Source organism: Macrotis lagotis, chromosome 8 (genome assembly GCF_037893015.1).
Source record: "Macrotis lagotis isolate mMagLag1 chromosome 8, bilby.v1.9.chrom.fasta, whole genome shotgun sequence".
Lineage (NCBI taxonomy): Eukaryota > Metazoa > Chordata > Mammalia > Peramelemorphia > Peramelidae > Macrotis > Macrotis lagotis.
In genome coordinates this window covers 169,807,037-169,828,432 of record NC_133665.1, presented here as the reverse complement: position 1 = coordinate 169,828,432, position 21,396 = coordinate 169,807,037, and the positions used below count along the sequence as shown (strand labels likewise).

Here is a 21,396-nt window from a genome sequence, read left to right as displayed (position 1 = left end):
CAGGTAATGCGTACACGTACATGCATATAGGAATATAGGAATTCAGGATGTGAGCCTGCTGTGTCTTCTACAAGTCTATTCATAATCAGTGTTTTCTCTGAGGAAAGAATCAGAAGGAAATTGGAAATTGCGCTGAAGAGAATCAAGGTGGGAAAAAGAAAGCAGAGGACACCTCCAGAGACATGGGGTGCTGGTGGGGGCTTTCCTAGTTGGGAGGCAGTCTCCAGTTGGGAGGACATTAAGGGATCAGCTCTCAAATGGAGAAGGATTCAGAGGCAGACTAGCAGGTCAGCTTGCCTTTGAGTGACCTGAGAGTTTCACTGTGATTCAGAAGCCCTGGACCGACTCTCCTACCTGTTCTTTGTCCGATGATGATGCGTGGCTCCGAGTCATGAGTGGTCAGTGGCAGGGGAGCAGAGGGGCAGGAGGCTGGAGGGAGCAGGCTGCAGGATGTCACCACCTAGGGAAGCCCGTTCTGGACTGGAGTGACTTCATCTTCCAGTTGGCCTCCGTTCAGACAAAAGTGGTCACATCTACTTCTCAGAATTTGGGCTTATCCTTTCCTACGTCAGGAAAAACAGTTTGTCTTGTTCTGTTTGCCCTCCTCTAAGGGGTGATGAATGGGGTTCTGTTTCTGAGCTTGGGTCCCTTTTGCACATTGGGTAACAAACAAGCCTGGTGAAGTGTGTCGTTATAAAGCTGCTGATAGATCACCCAGAAAACCAGACTCATTCACCTCCAAGACCTGTTCCAACTTCCTAAAGGGAGTCTTTGGAGTTGCTGGGGCCTGGGCTCCTGTGGCTTATTTCCTAATTCCCTCCTTTCTTCTTGTTCCCATGCCCGAGGCCCACTGGAGTTTCTCTAATTCCAGTAATGTTCTCCAATTGGTTCTCAGTGAAGCCCCTGTACATTGAATATTCACTTGACATCTTCTTTATGGAAGGACAAGGTTGGTCCCAAGGGATGAGCAAGTCTGGCCAGGTTGGAATCCCTTTTGTAGGAGAGGTTTGCGATGTTGATGACATCCCAGGTTCATTGGAGTCCGTCCATGATAGAGACTCTGTATCAGCACAACCAATTCAAGGAGGAAGTTTTCCTACTGCTTACCAAATTGTACAGGATATATTTAAAAATGATAGGAAACTGGATGGTTAGAATCTAGCTGTTACTCTACCAAAAAAGATTCATCTTTTGGATCATATTATGTGGAAATGCTAATGTTTTCTAAATAGGATTTAATTTATTCTTTAAAATGATATTCATTGGTTTGGGGTTCTTTTTTAGGAATGTATTTCTGTTCTTTAAGATGAACTACACTTGTATATTAGTCCCTCCTGAACGCTTTCTTTGGAAACCCATTGGACACTCACCTAGCAAATTCCTTGTTCTTTACGTTACTGAAAGATCAAGTAAGGGGAGAAGACACTCCAAATGGCACAATCTAGAACATCTTTGATAAGTATCCTATGAGGGGTACAAACCCAGAACCTTATGGATTTCAAAGTGGTTGATCCCTTCTGACCGGTTAGCTGGGAGAGGCTCAACCTATCCAGAGCTAAACTTGTCACCCTTCTTCCAAGCCCATCCCTTTTCTTGGCGTCTCTGCTCCTGTTGTCCAGGCTCTCAGCCCGGTTGTGATGGGTCAGTCCTTTCGATCGTGTCTGACTCATCTTGACTCTCTTGGGGGCTTGGTCTGCCATTTTCTTCTCTAGCTCATTTTACCAATGAAGAAACTGAGGCAAACAGGGTGAAGTGACTTGCTCAGGGTCACCAGCCACTAAGTGTCTGAACCCAGATTTGAACTCGGGAAGAAGTCTGGGATCCTAGGCCCATCCCAGGGTGCACCATGGTGTCCGCTAGCTGCCCTCACTTTACCTGGTGGTCAGGGCTACCTCCACAGCATCTCCCCCTCTCCTCCTGGGGCCTCCCCCACTTGGAATCCTCCTCGGTCTCCCTCCTCTCTGTAGCCCTCTCCACCATGGTGCTCCAAGCATGGTCCTCTAAGAGAAGGCACCTTCCAATCAGTGGAGGACAGCGGGCCTGCGTGAGGGGGCAGCTTTGACAGCCTGCTCGTCCAACCTGCTCTTGACTGAATAGGGAGATGGGAAGATGACTCATTACTGAGAGGTCCCTGGTTCTCCAGTTTGTCTGAACCATTCACCTGTGAATAGTGCATCTCTGTGTTTACATGTGTGCACACGCATCTGCTTTGTGTGTGTTTGCACATGCACATGCACACGCATGCATACACCTAGGGAAATAGGCCTTGCTTTTCTTCCTTTTGTGGTCTCACTGGAGAGCATTAATAGACATGGAATCTCTGAGACAAAGAGTGTCGATGTTTGGTCATTTTTTTTTAGCATCAGTTCCCTTTCTTTTCAGTTGGACCAGTTCACCGTAGCTTGAGCGAGCTGGTTTTTGCACAGCCTTTCCAGCATTGCCCATTTCCATCTCTTGTTCTCATTGTCAATTTGCTCAGTGGGCAGGGGGACCTCACAGTTGTTTTCATTTGAATTTCACTAATTTTGGATGAATTGGATTAGTCTTTCACATGGTGGTTTATAGTTTGACGTTGCTGGAATATTAGGAGCAAAGTTTTTGTAAATTCTAAAAGGCTGTGTGTGAATAATTATTCTGATCCAAATTACTCTGATGGTAGTATACAGGTTAGATAGGTTAGAAGTCAAAGTCCATTGGCCTCTTCGAGATCTTGAACATCTTGTGTGGGCTGGATGGTCCGATGGGAGTCGGTGGGGGGGGGTGTCCAAGACTGCAGACCTTTCTTTGGGGGCCTTCCCAGTGGCGTTGAGGGGAAGCCAGTGCATTGGATCCCCAGAGGAAAAGAGCAAAGACGACTGAGGTCAGAGTCTTGGGGACAACTGAGGTCAGCACCCATGGAAGTGGCTGGAGGAGGAGGAGGAGGAGGAAGGGACCAAGAGGACAGATCAGAGTAGCTTGTGGTGCCAAAGGCCAGAGCAGGTGGGAAGAATGGGTGTGGACCAGAGAAGCCCCCTAGGGCTGCTTGTGGCATCACCGATAAGTTTTCTGAGTGGGTATTCGCCACAGGGGTCCTTTCTTTTTGAGTCAGCCGCCCCAGGGCTGGCCTGGAAGAAGCCAGCCTTCCTCCGGGGGCTCCCCTCTGAACGCGGATGGCACCAAGGAGGAGAGTCACTGTAAAGCTGTGCACAGACCACCTCGATTGTGAAAGCGTGAGCCAACATCCTCAGTGAAGGCTTGGGGTTGCCAGAGCCTCTTCCTTGGCCTAACTGCCTGTTTCCTTCCTGCTGGGTCCACGGCCCCCGCCCTGTCCTTGTTCTGCCGCACTTGAACAGAACCAACCTGCTCTGTGGTCCTCCGGCTCCTCTTCCCATGCTGCCTGTGAGGCTGGCTCCCCCGGACCCTCGCAGTGTGACTCTGCCCACCCCCCTCACCCTCATTCTCTTCTCCAGCCTCTGATCCACAGTTGACCTCCGCTGTCCACATTCTAGTTGCTTCTGGTTACTGACAAGTAAATCTGTGTGATTCCAGGACCCTAACAAGCTTTTCTGGCGGTGGTCTGGGTGTGGTGGGACCAGACTCGTCTCTGGGGGCCCTGGAGCTCCTCCTCTCTTTCCAAAACCAAGAATTCTGGATCCTCCACGCATTGGCCACCTCAGACAAGAAGGGGGTGGGGGAGGTGGAACCAACCTGGTCGACAAGGTCCCTCCTTTCCCCATCTTCTCTGCTTATTTTGAGGCATCCCCCGTGCCTCCTCTGCATGTGGCTCCCGCCTTCCTGCCCTGCCAGGCCCCCTTTGCCTCTGCCCACTGCCCTCTCCTTTCCTAAGCTGCTGGACCTCTGTGAACCCCCTTTGTTCTCTGACCATTCTTTCATGTCCACAGCTTCATGAACCATTCTGGTCCACTCAGTCCTCTACACCAAAACACAGATTCCTTATCTCTTGTAAGAAGCCCCTCCAATTCCAGCTTCATTTCCCAGTACCCCCTTTTTATCTTGCTGCCTTCCTGCTATTCCTGCCTTTTGTTACTGTCCTTAATGCCTTCTAGGGACACCCTCTACCCACCTCCTCTTCCAGGCGCTTGAGGGGCTGCCACCTTCTCTAGGGAATATTTCCTGCAATGCTCCCCCCTCAAAAGTTGGATGTCCTCTCCTCATGCCTCAGACACCCCCTGGTCTTGGACCTGAGAGGGCAAAGGGTGTAGAACTTCATTCTTGCATCTCACGAGCTTTGGAAGGGGTCAGAATAGTTAGCTATAGGTCTGTGGCCTCATCCACTGAGGAGAGGTGAGGCAATTCTCATCTTATTTCAAGTTTTATTTCCTTGAAAAAACAAATCACAAAAACTTTCAAAATTGTTGTCACTATAGACAGTTTTATTTCTTGTTCTCAGAAATATTCATATTGGGGGCAGCTAGGTGGTGAAGTGGATAAAGCACCGGCCCTGGAGTCAGGAGTACCTGGGTTCAAATCCAGTCTCAGACACTTCGTAATTACCTAGCTGTGTGGCCTTGGGCAAGCCACTTAACCCCATTTGCCTTGCAAAAACCTAAAAAAAAAAAAAAAGAAATATTCATATTGATGTGAGGGGAAAATACATTAATTTTCCAGTGAAAATTCCTTTTTTTAAAAAATATTAATGGACCTCTTATTTTTTTTTCCTGTTAATGTGGACAAAGGAGGTCCTTTTAGCTGGATATTTCTGATCCTGTGAATGAAAATTTGTTCTACTATACAATATGCAAATCCTTTGAAAATAATTGTCTGTTTTGGAGATTGATACCTCAAAAGTCAAGCATAATGATTCTTTTGAAACATTTACCAGTTTCTGCCCCATTACAGGCATGGTAGAGCCACCACCACAGGCGTGGTAGGGGTACCCCCATGGGCCTGGTAGGGGTGCTACCACAAGCTTGGTAGGAGTGCCACCATGGGCATGATAGATCAGACCTCTGACTGTGCTGTCTGTTCATCCTTTGAGTAGTGTATGGGTCACTCATGTCAACCAAAAAGTCCTTTGAAGCTTTGAAATTTGTCTATCCCTTCTCATTTTTCCCTGGTCAAGTCCTGTGAGATTTTTGGAGAGGCATCAATCGGTCACCCCACTGATGAAGAGCCGACTGTGACATATTCTCTTCTAGGCCCGAGGGAGACAGATAAAAGGAAGCACTGACCCCATGGAACTTCCATTCTATTTGGGGAGGGGGGCTTGGACACATGGCATAGAGAGTGAATCCAGAGGAAATTGGGAGGAAGAGGTAGGTGTTTTAGAAACCCAAATTTACTCCACAGGCTCCTGGTTTCTCTCAGATTTCTGTTTTAGAACGCTGGAGTGTTTCTATGGGGGAAAAGAAGATTGAATTGTCATTGAAAATTGAGGGACCAAGTGGTTGATCCTAGTCTGTGGGACGCAGCATCTCTATTTTCTGATGGAAGCATGTCAGTCACTCTGTCGAGGAGATATCTCTTGTGCTCTCATTACGTGCTGTGGGCTGTGCCCAGACATTTGGTGATGAAGAAACAAGAGATGGGTTCCCACGCCCCGGAAGTCCCTCCTCCCGTCGGGAAGACAAGTTCCTTCCTTACGCAGCAGCTGACGAGAATGGCGATGGACTTCTTCAGGGCCTGGAGTGGGATTCCTGTTCCTGGGCATCCTCATGCAGTGGCTGCAAGACCCCCTGGACTTGAAATTTTGTCAATCAGGGCTAAGTTCATTGGTTGTCAAGCTCCATTGGGATTCTGAAAGTTCATCCTTCGGGGCTGAGCCTTCCTAGTTAGCATGTGATGACTGCGGTCCTGAGCATCTTCCTGGAGAGCAGTGGGGCCCCCCAGGAGGCTGCCGTAGAGAGACAGGCCTCAGATCCTTCTGCTCTTCACTCTTCCCAAGGGCCCATTGATGCCATTTGACTCCTTGAATTCCTAGCCTGGACAGTTGAGTCCAAACCACAGCCACAGTCTTGCCATCAGATTGAGTTGCCCGGGAAAACAGCATTATTGCCGTGCCAAAGCATTGTCATGGGAGGGGAGCCCCCAGAAAGGGTCCTTCACCTCCACTGGCAGTCAGGCAGCCTCTGGTGCCTCTGCCGTGTGGCCCAGGGACTTCTGACAGCCGTCTCGGGGCCCACCTCTAGAGTCATTGACCTGGCCCAGCTTCTGGTGATGGCAGCCTTGTCTTTGACAAAAATATTGGCAAGAATTGAGAGCTTTCCAGGCTTCAGATCTTCTGACCTCACAAAATGAGCCACTTTAGGGTTGTACTCCCTTCTTTTGTTACTGTTATTAAATATGTGTGTGTGTGTGTGTGTATATAGATAGATAGATAGATATAGAGATATATATAGATATATATATATATTTAGTTTTATTGGTATTTCTGTTTCTTACATTAATGTAGTTAGCATCCTTAGGGAGTAAGCCCACAAATAGAATCTCTAGTTCAAAGGGTGTGGACATGCTAGTCACTTTTGCATGATTGCAAATTGTTTTCCAAAATGGTTGTTATTTTTTAGTCATTTTTGCCAATTTGTGGAGTGTGAAATGAAACTTTAGGGTTATTTGATTTATTTCTCCAGTTATTAGTGATTTGAAGCGGTTGTGATTTTGCAGTTCCTCTTTTGAGAATGGTTTGATCATAGCATTTGACCATTTATTTATCTGTGGGGCACAGCTAGTCTTATGTATGTTTATAATTATTTTATATTTTGGATACCAAACTCTTACTAGAGAAATGTGATATAGAGATTTTTTTTTCTTATTCAACCCACTTCCCTTCTAATCCTAGATACATTACTTTCATTTGTGCAGAAGCTTTTCAACTTCAAGTAATCAGTAATCTATTTAATCTTTTGTAATTGCCTCTATTGTGTGATTAAAAATATATTACTTTCCATGTCTATGAGAGGTACATAATCTGTTACACTTATAATTTTCTTAGTGTAATCTCTTAATTTTTATAATATGATTTTTGTTAGATTATGATCTCTTTCAATGATTTTTATAGTATGAGCTTTAATATTAAAGTTCATTTAGAATCTATCATGGAATATGGTATAAAGTGTTAGTCCAAGTCTGATTTTGTCAAGACTGCTTTTCAGGGCAGCTAGGTGGCGCAGTGGATAAAGCACCGGCCCTGGAGTCAGGAGTACCTGGGTTCAAATCCAGTCTCAGACACTTAATAATTACCTAGCTGTGTGGCCTTCAGCAAGTCACTTAACCCCATTTGCCTTGCAAAAACCTAAAAAAAATAAACTTAAAAAAAAGACTGCTTTTCAGTTTTCCCAACAGTTTCTATCAAATAAGTTTTATCCTAAGTAATTTGTTTTCTACTTTATTAAACACTGAGTTATTGACTTCTGTTGTTTCCTGATTCTCCCTTGTTTTTTGATCTATCCTCTGTTTTCTTAACCAGTACCAGTGACTGCTGCCTTATATTAGAGTTTACGGTCTGGAAATGTTATTCTTCCTTTCTTTTTATTTATTTCCTTAGATATTCTGGATCTTTCGTTTTCGCCAAATGAATTTTACTCTTCTTTTATCAAGTTCCATAAAGTATCTCCTTGGTAATTTAATTGATAGAACATTAAGCGTATGTTAATTTTGGTAGTATTGTCATTTTTATTATCAGTCCAATGAAGTGCACAGAAAATTTCTCCAGCAGTTTAAAAGTTTTTTCCTTATTTCTGTGTTACTTTGTAATTGGATCTATACAAGTCTTGTGTGCTTTATTAGGTAGATTCCCAGATAGTTTATGTTTTGTAGTTCATTTAGAATGAGATTTCCCCTTTCTATTATTACTTCTTGCATACAGAAATGCTGCTAATTTTTGAGGATTGACTTTGTGGCCTGCATCTTTGTGAAACTATTGTTCCAATATGTTTGTTCTAGGATCTTCTAAGTAAACCACCTTATCATGAACAAAAAGATGGTTTTTTTCCCCCTCCTCTTTATCTTTTTTTTTTGCCTTTGATTCCTTTCTCTTGTCTAATTGCGGTTGCTTGCATTTCTAGAACTATGTAAAATAGTAGCGGGAAGACTGGGCATCTTTGCTTAACTCCTGCACTTATTGGAAATGGCTCTTCTGTATTCCTGTTGCATATGGTGCTTGGCTTTATTTTGTAGACTTTTTAACATAAAAGTGTTGTGCTTTGTTGGAGGCTTTTTCAGTATGTATTGGAATGATCATGCAATTTAAGTTGCTTTGATATGATAAATTATGTTAATTGTTTTCTGAGGTTGAATTGTTCTTTCATCACTAGTATAAATCCCACTTGGTAATAATGAATTATTTTTTGGCTAAATCTTTGTAATTTCTTACAAGATTCTCTTTAAAATGTTTGAGTCTATGTTAATTATATTGACCTATAGTTTTCTTTCTGTTATTTATCGGGCTTAACTCTAATTGTTTCATAAAAGGATTTTGCTATGGGGTTTTCTTTCTCAGTTTTTGAGGATAAGTTGTAAAGTGTGTATACTAACTATTCTTTAAAAATTTGATAGCGTTCTCCTGTGAATACATCAGGACCAGAAGTGTTTTTTGATTTTTGTTTTTGTTTTTTTTTCCTCCTTAGATATTTCCTTTATAGTTAGATCTATTTGCTTTTTTGATACTGAATTATTTAAGATTCTCTTTCTGGTCATCTGATAGCTGGATATTTCTCATCTTTCGAGACACTTTTATTTCTTCTGTGTTCTCATTTTTGTTAGCTTAATATATTCTGATTATTCTTTTTATTTCTCCTGGTTTTGCTGTGATTTCCACCTTTCTCAATTGCTTTTTTAAAAATTTTTATTTGTATTTTCTTTTTAGTCAACTTACCTAAGAGCTTATCAATATTATTGGTCTTTTCAAAGAACCAGCTTTTAGTTCTGGTTATCATTTCTGTGGTTATTTTTTATTTACAATTTATCTGTTTCCCCTCTTTGATATCTCCTTTTGTGAATATTTTAGATTTGCATATTTGCTGGCTTTTTAAGTTATCCTCTTCATATTCATTCACTAATCTTCTCTTTTTCTGTTTTGTTAATGTCTATGTGATAGATTTTCTATTTTGTTATCGTATATAACATTATTTTGTTAATATTAAGGCTATAATTTTCTCCTGGAGGACTGCTTTAGTTTCAGCAAAAAAAATTTTGCTATCTAGTTTCTTCGTTATAATTTACTTTTACATAGTCATTGTGTCTGTGATTTGTTCTTTGGGATATCATTTCTAAGTTTCCATTTGGTTCCGTGTCTTTTGTTCGTCATCCTTGAACCAATAACTATTTTTATTGCTTTATGGTTGATAAATAATGTGTTAGTGGTTTTTTTTACCTTCTATTTCTTTGCAAGATCTCTGTGCTGTCTTATATGATTAGTTTTGTCAAAGTTTCATATAGTGCCATGTTCTTTTTTAAAAATATTTTATTAGTTTTCCAATTATATAAAATAGCCGTTTCTACCTATTATTTTTGTAAGGTTTTGAATTTTACAATTTTCACCCCATCCTCCCTTCCCTCCCCCACCTCCCCCCACAGAAGGCAGTCTGATAATTTTTACATTATTTCCACGCTATATATTGATTGAAATTGAATGTGTTGAGAGAGAAATAATATCCTTGAGGAGAAAATAAAATATTAGAGATAGCAAAATTATGTAGTACATTAGACACTTTTAAAAAAAATTGAAGGTAATAATAGACTTTGGTCTTTGTTCAAACTCCACAGTTCTGGTATTCTTCATTGCAGACAGTCCCAAAATTGTGCCTTGATTGTTTGCACTGATGGAACGAGCAAGTCCATCAAGGTTGATCATTGCCCCCAAGTTGCTGTTAGGGTGGACAGTGTTTTTCTGGTTCTGCTTATCTCATTCAGCATCAGTTCATGCAAATCCTTCCAGGCTTCCCTGAAATCCCCATCCCTCCTGGTTTCTAATAGAATAATAGTGTTCCATCACGTACATCTACCACAGTTTGTTCAGCCTAGTGCCATGTTCTTTTGCTCTCTTACCCTTAGTTTCTTCAGCATCATGTTCAGTTTGTATTTTCCCCTCTGGTTTCTCGTTCTGTCTGACTTAGCCAGAGCTGACAAGAGGGATATTGAAGTCTCCTGTCACTGATGTATTACTTTTTCTGTTTTCTTGTAGCTCAGATCTTGGTGAATTTGGATACGAAGGCATTTGTAGCACAAAAGTTCATTACTGACAGTGTCTGTGGTTCCTTTCAGCATAATATAGTTTCCTTGATGATTCCTTCCATATTTTTGGAATGTTTGTTTCTGCTTTGTCAGCTGGCACGATTATAACCCCTGCTTTTTGGATTCATCTAACACATAATGAATTCTTTTCCAACCCATCAGTTTCATTTTGTCTGTGTGTGTTTTTTATAAGCCACAGATAGTAGAATTTTATTTTCTTACCTAATCTGTTATTCTTTTTCTCTTTATTGGTTTTTTAATCCATTCACATTTAAAGTTAGGTACGTATTTTCCTTCATCTCTAAGTTATTTTTTCCCTCTTCTGCTGTAAACATTGTAAAACATGTAAACATGAACATAGGTTCATGTAGTCAAGAGTCCACCGGCTCTTTCCCTTCACCCCTGATTCCCCAATCATTGTTTTGTTTTTTTTTTAGCGTTTTTTTTGCAAGGCAAACGGGGTTAAGTGGCTTGCCCAGGGCCACACAGCTAGGTAATTGTTAAATGTCTGCAACCGGGTTTGAACCCAGGTACTCCTGGATCCAAGGCTGGTTGGTGCTTTATCCACTACGCCACCTAGCCGCCCCTCCCCCTTCATTGTTATCCCTTTTCTCTTTGGGGTTTTGTTTAATTCCTCTTTCTCCTCTCCTGCTTTTATCTAGTTAGATAATTCCACCCCCCATCTTTTTTTTTCTGCCAAGTAGATTTCCTCTTTCTCTCTTACCCTTCAAACTACTTTTTATTAGTGTTTAAAATTTCATTGTTGCACTTTTTTCCAAAAAATATTTTTTTCATCATCCACCCTCCTGTTCTGTCTACTCAAGACTCCCTCTGTGAGTCATCACCCCTGTAATCATCAGATCTCTCACTTTTCTCTGTATTTTTTCAGTCAGGCTTCCAAAGTATCCATTCTAGGCCCTTCCCTTTGTAGGGTTTGCTCCATGGATCCTCCCTTTCCAGCCCCAGAACATGCCAGTTACTGCCGGAGTCAGCGCAGATCCTGCCCTGCCACACCACTGCCCCAGCTGCACCCTTTCTGCTTGATTTGTGTCTCTCCATTTGCCTGTGTCCATGCTCTGACATGCTTGCCCGTGCCAGCTGCCCCACCCCCACCCCCAGGCTTCACCCAGCCTGAGGTGCTCATCTCCCTTCCCTGGCGAGCCCTCATCGGGAAACCTTTCTTGCTTTCTCCTCACCCGCTGCCCGGAAGGCTCTCATTGAAGGGGCCCCGTCTCACTTTCCCCCTCTCCCCTTTATGTACCCTTCCCTGTTACAACTGAGCCCTTAAAGGAAGCATTCACCAGAGCCAGGGCATGGCCACGTTCTGTCCCAGGTGCCCGGTTGGCTTCTTCACTGATGCCTCTCCCAACTAGATGCCTGCTTCCTCCCTGTCTCCTTGTGACATTTAGAAGTTGCTTGCTGTGGGGCCTTCTCTGGCTGGCACACCCTCTCTGGTCTGATGTCTGAGGTGTTCAAGGGGCACGTGGAGTCTTTAGGTCTGGTTTTCTTTCAGTCTCTTGATGTTTGTCTTTTTTTCTCAAGGAAGAGGGAAGGTACTGTCCTTACAAGCTGGTGAATTGGATTTGAGGCGGGGGAGGGGGTGGGCTGTGCCAAGTCACCAACCTCACTGTCTCCTCTGGAGCTATTTGGGTCCATGTGGTCCTGGATGCGAGGGTTCAGTGACTTGCCCAGGGTCACACAGCTCCTGGGTGAGGTCACATTGGAACTCAGGTCCTTCTGACTCCAGGGCAGGGGAAATAGTTAACTTCATGGAGTCTGGTCTGGTTGTTGAGCTCAGATGTGCAGCCTAGGTCTCCTGGGCATCCAGACCACCACTGCTCTTCAGAGCACATTATTTATTTCAATTCCTCCTCTTTCCTTTTTCATTCATTCATTCATTCATTTAATTTATTTTTGAGTTTTGCAATTTTTTCCCCCATCTCTTACCTCCCCCTACCCCCCCCCAGAAGGCAGTTTGTTAATCTTTACATCATTCCCATAGTATGCATTGATCTAAGTTGAATGTGATGAGAGAAATCATATCCTTAAGGAAGAAATATATAGTATGAGATACAGCAGAATTACATAATAAGAACATTTTTTTTAATTGTTCAAACTCCGCAATTCTTCTCAGGATACAGATGGCATTCTCCACCACAAATACCCTAAAATTGTGCCTGACTGTTGCCCTGTTGGTATGAGCAAGTCCATTAAGGTTGATCAACACTCCCATGTTGCTGTGTTAGGGTGTACCATTTCCTCCCCTTTTCTAAGGGCTATGCACCCACCTTTCACTGACTTAGGTTTGTAGTGGGAGATCTTTCTCCTGACATCTTGCAGCACTGTAGTCTTGTATAAGAGATAGCAAAATTACATAATAAGATATAACAGTACTGTTCTATAACATACATAAACCACAGTTTGTTAAGCCATTCCCCAATTGAAGGACATTTACTTGATTTCCAAGTCTTTGCCACCACAGACAGGGCTGCTATGAATGTTTTTGCACAAGTGATATTTTTACTCTTTTTCATCAACTCTTCAGGGTATAGACCCAGTAGTGGTATTGCTGGATCAAAGGGTATGCACATTTTTGTTGCCCTTTGGGCATAATTCCAAATTTCTCTCCAGAAAGGTTGGATGAGTTCACAGCTTCACCAACAATGTATTAGTGTCCCAGATTTTCCACATCCCTTCCAGCATTGATCATTGTCCTTTCTGGTCATATTGGTCAGTCTGAGGGGAGTGAGGTGGTAGCTCAGAGAAGCTTTAATTTGCATTTCTCTAATAATTAATGATTTAGAGCAATTTTTCATATCACTATGGATTGCTTTGATTTCCTTATCTGTAAATTGCCTTTGCATATCCTTTGACCATTTGTCAGTTGGGGAATGACTTTTTTTTTTTATAAATTTGACTCAGTTCTCTATATTTTAGAAATGAGTCCTTTGTCAGAAATACTAGTTGTAAAGCTTGTTTTCCCAGTTTACTACATTTCTTTTGATCTTGGATACAGTGGTTTGTCTGTGCAAAAGCTTTTGTTTTTGTTTTGTAGTTTTTGCAAGGCAATGGGGTTAAGTGATTTGCCCAAGATCGCACAGCTAGGTAATTATTAAGTGTCTGAGGTCATATTTGAACTCAGTTCCTCTTCACTCCAGGGCTGGTGTCCCATCCACTGCGCCACCTAGCTGCCTCATGAAAGCTTTTTAATTTAATGTAATCAGAATTATCTAGTTTATTTTTAATGATGTTCTCCATCTCTTCTTTGACGATAAACTGCTTCCCTTGTCCTGACAGGTAAACTATTCCTTGATCTCCTAGTTTGCTTATAATATTGTCTTTTATGTCTAAATCCTGAATCCATTTTGATCTTATATTGGTACAGGGTGTGAGGTGTTGGTCTAATCAAAGTTTTTGCCATACTAACTTCTCATTTTCCCAACAGTTTTTATCGAAGAGAGAGTTTTTATCCCAATAGATGGGCTCTTTGGGTTTATCAAACAGCAGATTACTATAATCATTTCCTGTTATTGTACCTAGTCTATTCCACTGGTCCACCACTCTATTTCTTAGCCAATACCAGACAGTTTTGATGACTGATGCTTTATAATATAATTTTAGCTCTGGTACGGCTAAGCCACCTTCTTTTGCACTTTTTTTCATTAAATCTCTGGAAATTCTTGGCTTTTTACTTCTCCATATAAATTTGCTTGTAACTTTTTCCTAACTCATTAATTTTTTGGAATTTTGATTGGTAGGGCACTAAATAAGTAGTTTAATTTTGGTAGAATTGTCATTTTTATTATATTAACACAGCCTATCCATGAGCAGTTATTTGCCCAGTTATTTAAATATGATTTTATTTGTGTGAGAAGTGTTTTGTAGTTGTTTTCATAAAGTTTCTGAGTCTGACTTGGGAAATAGACTGCCAGGTATTTTATATTATACGAAGTTACTTTGAATGGGATTTCTCTTTCTAGCTCTTCCTGCTGTATCTTGCTGGTCATATCTAGAAAAGTTGAGGATTTATGAGAGTTTATTTTATATCTTGCAACTTTACTAAAGTTGCTAATTGTTTGTAGTAGTTTTTTAGATGATTTTTTGGATTCTCTAGGTAGACCATCATATCATCTGCAAAGAGTGAGAGTTTTGTCTCTTCCTTCCCTATTCTAATTCCTTTGATTTCTTTTTCTTCTCTAATTGCTGAAGCTAACATTTCTAATACAATATTGAATAGTAGTGGTGATAATGGTCTGCCCATTATTTTTCCTGCACACCATGTACATTGTGTTCTGATCACTCTCATTTCTCTATGAACCATTGGGGAAGAATGTCATATAGTTCCATGTTTTCCTTATATTCTATAGGGTCCTCTATCTCATCAACCATTGTATCATTTTCCTTTATTGATACTATTTGTAAATAAATGAATAATCAATGGACTCATTTATAGATCCAGAGGTCACATTTCCTTTTGGGATTATAGTGTTTTTCTTTTTGATTTATCTACCTTTGCTCAAGATCTTTGTTTTTTTCTTCTTTAGGAATTTCAGTCTTTTTTTCTTCTGATTTTCTTCTCTTCCTTTTTTCTGATCTTATCCCTTTGAATGGTGGTTTCCTTGGAGGCTGGATCTCAAAGTATCCCAGTCTTCTCCCATGCTGAGACATTCCTGGCTCCCCAGTCTAGGTCTCTGCACTAGAAGTGACCCCCTGATTTCTGGGTGCTTTCTTTCAGGTCTAGTGGAGCACTGCACGGAACCCCCCCCCGTCTTGGAACCCCCCATCTTGCCACCCCCCATTCAGAGCTTTGCAGTGCTGCTGCCGCAAGGTTGCTGCCCCGGCTGTCTGGCTGGCTGCTGTGGTCCTGGAAGTTTTCTGGAGTTGTAGGTGGGGGTTCCCATAGCACTGGAAAGTAAAGGGACAGGCTAAGCTGTAAGATATATTTTGTGGTAAACCTCCTTGTCCAGGCCTTGGGTCCGCTAGTGGGGCAGGGGTGCTGGGTGGGTTCAGCTTCATGGAGCACTGATTTGGGAGAGAGAGAGAGAGAGAGAGAGAGAGAGAGAGAGAGAGATAACTAACTTTGGCATATAATTTCTGTTTTGAGAAACTTGAGAGATCATGGGGTTGAGAGAAAATGTAGAATTTCTCACACAACCTGAAAGTCTCCTCCATGTCCTTTGGTACTTTGATGTTCCTTCAGAATTGTCAAAGATTGTTGTTGTTGCTGTTGTTGTTGTTAAGGTGCTAGCATAGGGTGGCTAGGTGGCGCAGTGGATAGAGCACCAGCCCTGGAATCAGGAGGACCTGAGTTCAAATTCGGTCTCCGACACTTAATAATTATCTAGCTGTGTGATAATTATCTAGCTATGTGGCCTTGGGCAACTTAACCCTATTGCCTTGCAAAAAATAAAATAAAATAAAGGTGCCAGCATAGAACATATTCTGTTAAAATGACATTTTTGTCCAAGGATAAGTTAATAGAAATTACTCATTATATCTTGTGACTGAATTAAGTCATTTCATATTCATTTCAAAGCAAAATGTGTAGTTTTTCTGTCCAAGCATAATGGGGTGTTTTGTCTAGTTTCCATCCTAGACAACACATGAAACACAGATATCGCATTATTTATGAGCTAAAAATTGCCATCAGATAATTAAATTTAATCTAATTTGAAATATTCAGCAACTGGCTGCTGTTTTTATCTAACTCCTGTTTATAAAAGCCTTTGGGGGAATGTGGGTAAAGGGCTTCCCTTTAATTTATTAAGAATTGAATGTTCCAGGCACTTCTGTTTTATCCTTTTGCATTCCTACCACCCTCCCTTCCCTTCCTCCTCCCAGTGGTGGTGAATAGTCTGATTACATTTGTGTTTAACATATTTACATCTTAGTCATTTTGTATATGAGGAATTAGAGATAGGAAGGAAAAACATGAGGCAAGTTTTTTAAAAGTGATCATGGCATGCATTCAGACTGCATGGTTTTTTCCCATCTGGATGTGAATGGTGGTGCCCATAGCAGATCTCCCACGGGGTCCTAGCTCCCTGGCCTGCTGCGAGGAGCTGCGCCCATCGAGGTTCATCTGCCAATGTTCCCTTTCTGTTTCCTGCTTCTCTGGAGCCCGACCACTCATGATTTCTTAATAGAACAATAGTACTTCAAGCACTTTTAAAAGTAGCTTTTTAGGTTGATTTGAGGATGAAATAGAATGTTAAGTGTTTTCATTTCAGTGTGATAAATTTAGGCTCAAAGCTGCTCTAATCAGTTGAATTTTTTCCCTTCCTTGGGGCATCCATTGGATGCCAGGCTCTTGAGGACCCTTGGCTCTCCTCCCCTTTCACTGAGTGGTCGGTCCACGGGCTGTGGGGTTCTGAGGCAAAACGTTTCCTCATCACCTTGTCTCACTCTGAAGATCCAGGAGCCGGGAGCACATGGAGAGGTCCCCAGTGATCAGGATCCTCGCGCACACTACCGCCTGTTGTCATGGAGCTCCTTGCAGGCCAGCCGTGCCTTCCTTTGGGGAGAGGCAGTGGTGCTTGCGCAGGCTTTCTTGAGGGTGGAGACTTCACTGCAGATTTCTCTTTTTTATTCAGGCTCAGAGTTCATTGAGCCTTCATTTCCATCGGTGAGGCTTTCATAGATAGCTGATCTTATTTTGAGTTCACCAACCAAAAAATTTAGAGCTCCATTTGAAATTTAGTTGGCATAACCACAGAAACTTAGGTAGTTATTTTAGAGCCACAAGAATAAAATCTTTCTTTCAGGGAGGAGGTCAGTGAGCCTCTTTATATGCTCACCACCAAAATATTATTGTTAGTAATACTTCCAGTCACTATTGAATGTAAATAACCCAAGGCTGAGACATTTGTCACATACCCAAAAGTATTACCATGTAAAATGAAAAATGGCAGTGATGTTATTTTTATTCTCAAAGGAAGTAAAGTCAACCATTTGATCAGTAATTTGTATCACTCTGGGTATCAAAATGCAAAATGAATCCCAGGAGGTAATTTTACTTTGACCACAAGCTGATTAGTACTATTTAATTTTTTTACAAATCTCACTAGGGTCAGATGGTGCTTTACTCAATGCCCCAGTTAAGATAAACTTAATTTTGCCTCCCTCCTTACTATATACAGGTTTTAAAGTAGCTTTTCACATTGTCAGCATGTTACACAATACCATTTATGGGTGCATGATTTGGACAGAAAGGTCTGATTAAGCATTTAGGTCCCTTTATGTTGATCTATATGTTTGCTTTTGTTATTAGGACATTATTGGTAGGGACGGCTAGGTGGGGTAGTGGATAAAGCACTGGCCCGAGTACCTGGGTTCAAATCCGGTCTCAGACGCTTAATAATTACCTAGCTGTGCGGCCTTGGGCAAGCCACTTAACCCCATTTGCCTTGCAAAAACTTTTTTAAAAAAAGACACTATTGACATTAAAGAGGCATTTTTTTAAAAAATTAATTTAAGGCAAGGGGGTAAAGTGACTTGCCCGAGGTCACACAGCTAGGCAATTATTAAGTGTCAGAGGCCAGATTTGAACTCAGGTACTCCTGACTCCAGGGCCTGTGCTCTGTCCACTGCGCCACCTAGCCACCCCCTGAATTCATTTGTTAGAACTAGCAAGGATTACCCTCACACTTCCATTAGTAAGTGATGGAGGTGAGATTGGAATCGAGAACCCTTGAGCACTGTGATCAGAGCTTTTCCTGAACTAGCCTGGGAAGAAACATTGATGGAGTCCCCTTTTTGGGCCATATGCTGCTGGTATTGTCACCAGTCAATCATAACGGGGGGGGGGGGAAGCTTTGGAACAGGCAATAAAGAGCCTCCAGGTGTTAGGGCCATGCCCCCAATTTGAGACAAGGAGAAAATAAGTCATCAGCATAACAACTGTATTCATGTGGTAGTGCTCTTTGGTTTGCCAGGTACTTTCCAGACTTGATGTCCTTTGATCCTCAAGACAACCTGGGTCTTGGGTACTAGGGTTATCCTATTTTACAGCTGAGGAAACTGAGGCTGAGAAGTTATGTGAATTTGTCCAGTCTTCCTAATTCCAAGTCTAACATTCTCACCATAGCTTCATGTTCATATGAAAAGTTCCAAATGATCTTGCTTGAAAGGTACTGTCTCCTGATTTTTATTCTTGGGAATAAAGCTTCAAATGTGACATTGACCAAAACCTTTTCAGATTCAGACTTTTCCCCTCTCTCCCCTTCACATCTTCCTGGCACCCTTTATCTGACATCTGTCTCACCACTTGCACTCCCCACTGTTAGAATACAGTTTCTCCAGGGCAGTGGCTGATTTCGTTTTGGTCTTTTTATTACCCCCACTGCCCACCAGAGTACTCCACACATTAGTGGACATTTAATCATCATTAGTGGATTATAATATTTGTTGACTTAAGTAAGTTCCTGTCCTTGAATATGCTTGGATATTATCAGTTGGATTTGCTTCAGGTTTTAGAGAAATAATTGAATGGCTTATAAAGTCATATAACCCTTAATCTCATTTATATAGTGCTTTAAAATTTGGAGAATAATATAGGTGATCTCCTTTTCAGTGATATTTTTCTGACCCATAGTTATTTTCCAAGGATGAATCAGTTATTCATACTTCACAGAAACATTAGCGTACATGTGCATACCCTCTGATAATTAGAACTTGATAGTATGTGCTCTTGCCTATGGCCAGAAGAGGGAGTGTTTAATACTATTTTCTAAAGCGACACCTGCCAGTTTGCTTGGATTGAGAGGAGTTTGCATATCTAGTCTCTTGGGTCAAGTCTATGCTTATAAATGGGCTTTCAGTCATTTTCCTCCAAGTGGGATTGTTTATAGATGGTAATTATAATGTTTTAAAAATGTGACACCTTACAGGTGACTATTATAAAATCATATGCTTTTTTTCAGGTTTTTAAAAAATGAAAGAGGGGGCAGCTAGGTGGCGCAGTGGATAAAGCACCGGCCCTGGAGTCAGGAGTACCTGGGTTCAAATCCAGCCTCAGACACTTAATAATTACCCAGCTGTGTGGCCTTTGGCAAGCCACTTAACCCCATTTGCCTTGCAAAAACCTAAAAAAAATTTAAAAAAAGGAAAGAAATGATAAAGGTGCAGTATTTTTCATATTTTAAGATACTTTGGAATACAAATAACTGGTGTCAGTTCTACCCCTCTTTCTTGAATGACTTTTTTTTTTAATTTTGTTTTGTTTTTTCCAAGGCAGTGGGGTTAAGTGACTTGCCAACATAGTCAAATAATTATTAGATGTCTGAGGCTGGATTTGAACTCCTCCTGCCTCCAGGGCTGGTGCTCTATCCATTGCGCCACCAAGCTGTCCCTCTAGAAAGGCATTAATGAAGATATGAAAGAAAGATGTTAACTGCCCCTCAGTTTCATGGCTGGAGACATCATTTTCTTCTTTTTTATTCATTTGTGCTGTTTAGAGCTGTCCATGATTTTTGTCTGTATAATGTGTGATTAACCCTTTCCCTCCCACCCCCAGACCTTCCAGATTGGACATTTAAATATATCCACAGTGTTTTCTGGAAAGGAGGCTCCAGACCAAAGCTCCCAACCCCAAGGACTCACAGCCTGCTTCTGCCCAGGCTCTATCGCTCTTTATATTGCCCACCATGTCGCTCTCGGGTCACTCTGCCGTGGCCAGTGATGGCTGAATTCAGCGGCACACAGAAGAAGCTCCATATCTAGACCTGAAGCTGTTTGATTGGGGAAAAGTTCAAAGGGTGGCACGTTAAATTAGTGCTCCTGAAAGGTGTTGAGTGACCAGCCCCGAAGCTGGAAGGGTCAGTAGACTTGTCTTTGATTGGTCCACTGGCATCTTCATATGGTTAATTCTTTTTCTTGCTCTTTCCTTAAGATTTTTGTTATTGTTAGGGTGACTGGGCAAGTCCATTTGTGTTGTGCCTTTTGAATAAACATCTCAAAGTATATCTGGACTGCAGGTGCTCAAACAATCCCCAGGGGGGGGGGGGTTAGGGATGCGGGGCTTTGGGATCCACTCTTTCACATGGTAAACCAGAGTGACTTCACACCATCAGCCATAGTGAGGCGGCTTCTGACCAGCATCTTGTGGAAAGTTCCATCTCGTGGGATTTAGAATTTGGCTCCCAGAGTTCACTTTGGTCTTTTCAGCCTGGGTCAGATGGGTCATCTGGGAGGATGACAGGCCGGTTGTCCAGTCACCACCAGGCTGGAGAGCCTCCTCATCACACAGGACTTGCTGGGCTGGTTGTTTCTTGGCAGTTCGTTGTGTGGTCGATCCAAAGACGCATCAGACTACTGGAAGGCATTTTATTTGTCTTCCTTTGAACAGCTGATGCAGTTAAATGGTTCTTGGACAATAGGGTATGTTCTGCCTGGAAGTGTTCTTCAGTGAGCGCCAGCTTTAGTGGACACCAGCCAGGGGCTGAGCCTTCCATGCCAGTCTGGACCAGGTGGGATTAAGTGCTTTCCAAGGTCTATCTCCATTGACCTTCCCACTGCCCTGGAAGTTACTGTCCCCACTTTATAGATGAGGCTTGTGACTCACTCAGGGTCACTTGGCCAAAGCCCATCGAGGCTAGGTCTATCCTGTCTTCCTGACTCAGGTCCGGCTCCCATCCACATGGGTCCCCAGTAATTAGCCCCCATGTAAAAAAGAAAGAACTGACCCTGGATTTGACTTTTCTTCCAACTTTATACATAAATTGTATAATTGGATAATAATAGCATTTCTTGACAAAGCCATTACTAATGGTTGTTAAGTTTTTCAGGAGCGTGAGGGAAAGAATTCTCTCATCTTTCCTAGTTGAAAAATAATTTCTCCCCTTTCAAGTGCCACTTGGCTCAATAGGGCAGGAATGTTAGAGGTGCCCAAGTGCCAGTTAGAGCCAATAGAACCTGAGAGGCTTGTTGCAGCCCTGGAGCCCTTGGAGGAAACTGGTACTTCCTTTTCTTCCTCCCTGCCCTTTGTGGGGACTTGAGAGGACAGCAGGAGCTGTCAGGGCCACAGAGACCCAGAATGGGGCTCCTAGGAGCTTTTCAGCCACTGGGTTTGGGAAGTTCCAAGCGTTGTGAACTGGGTGAATAGGGAGCTTGGGAACAGGAGGCTTCCCCTTTGGATTTGTGGTTTCATTGGTGGAGGGACAATGTTTTAGGGAGACAAGGTCACTGGACCAATGTGGATACTCACCTGTCCTGTGACCCTTCTTTACA

The 21,396-nt window shown here is 42.2% G+C and overlaps 1 protein-coding gene across 1 annotated transcript in view; it reads left to right on the top strand.

The window, feature by feature from the left end:
- Positions 1-21,396, top strand: part of ATXN7 (ataxin 7) — an 88,139-nt gene that overhangs the window by 32,347 nt on the left and 34,396 nt on the right.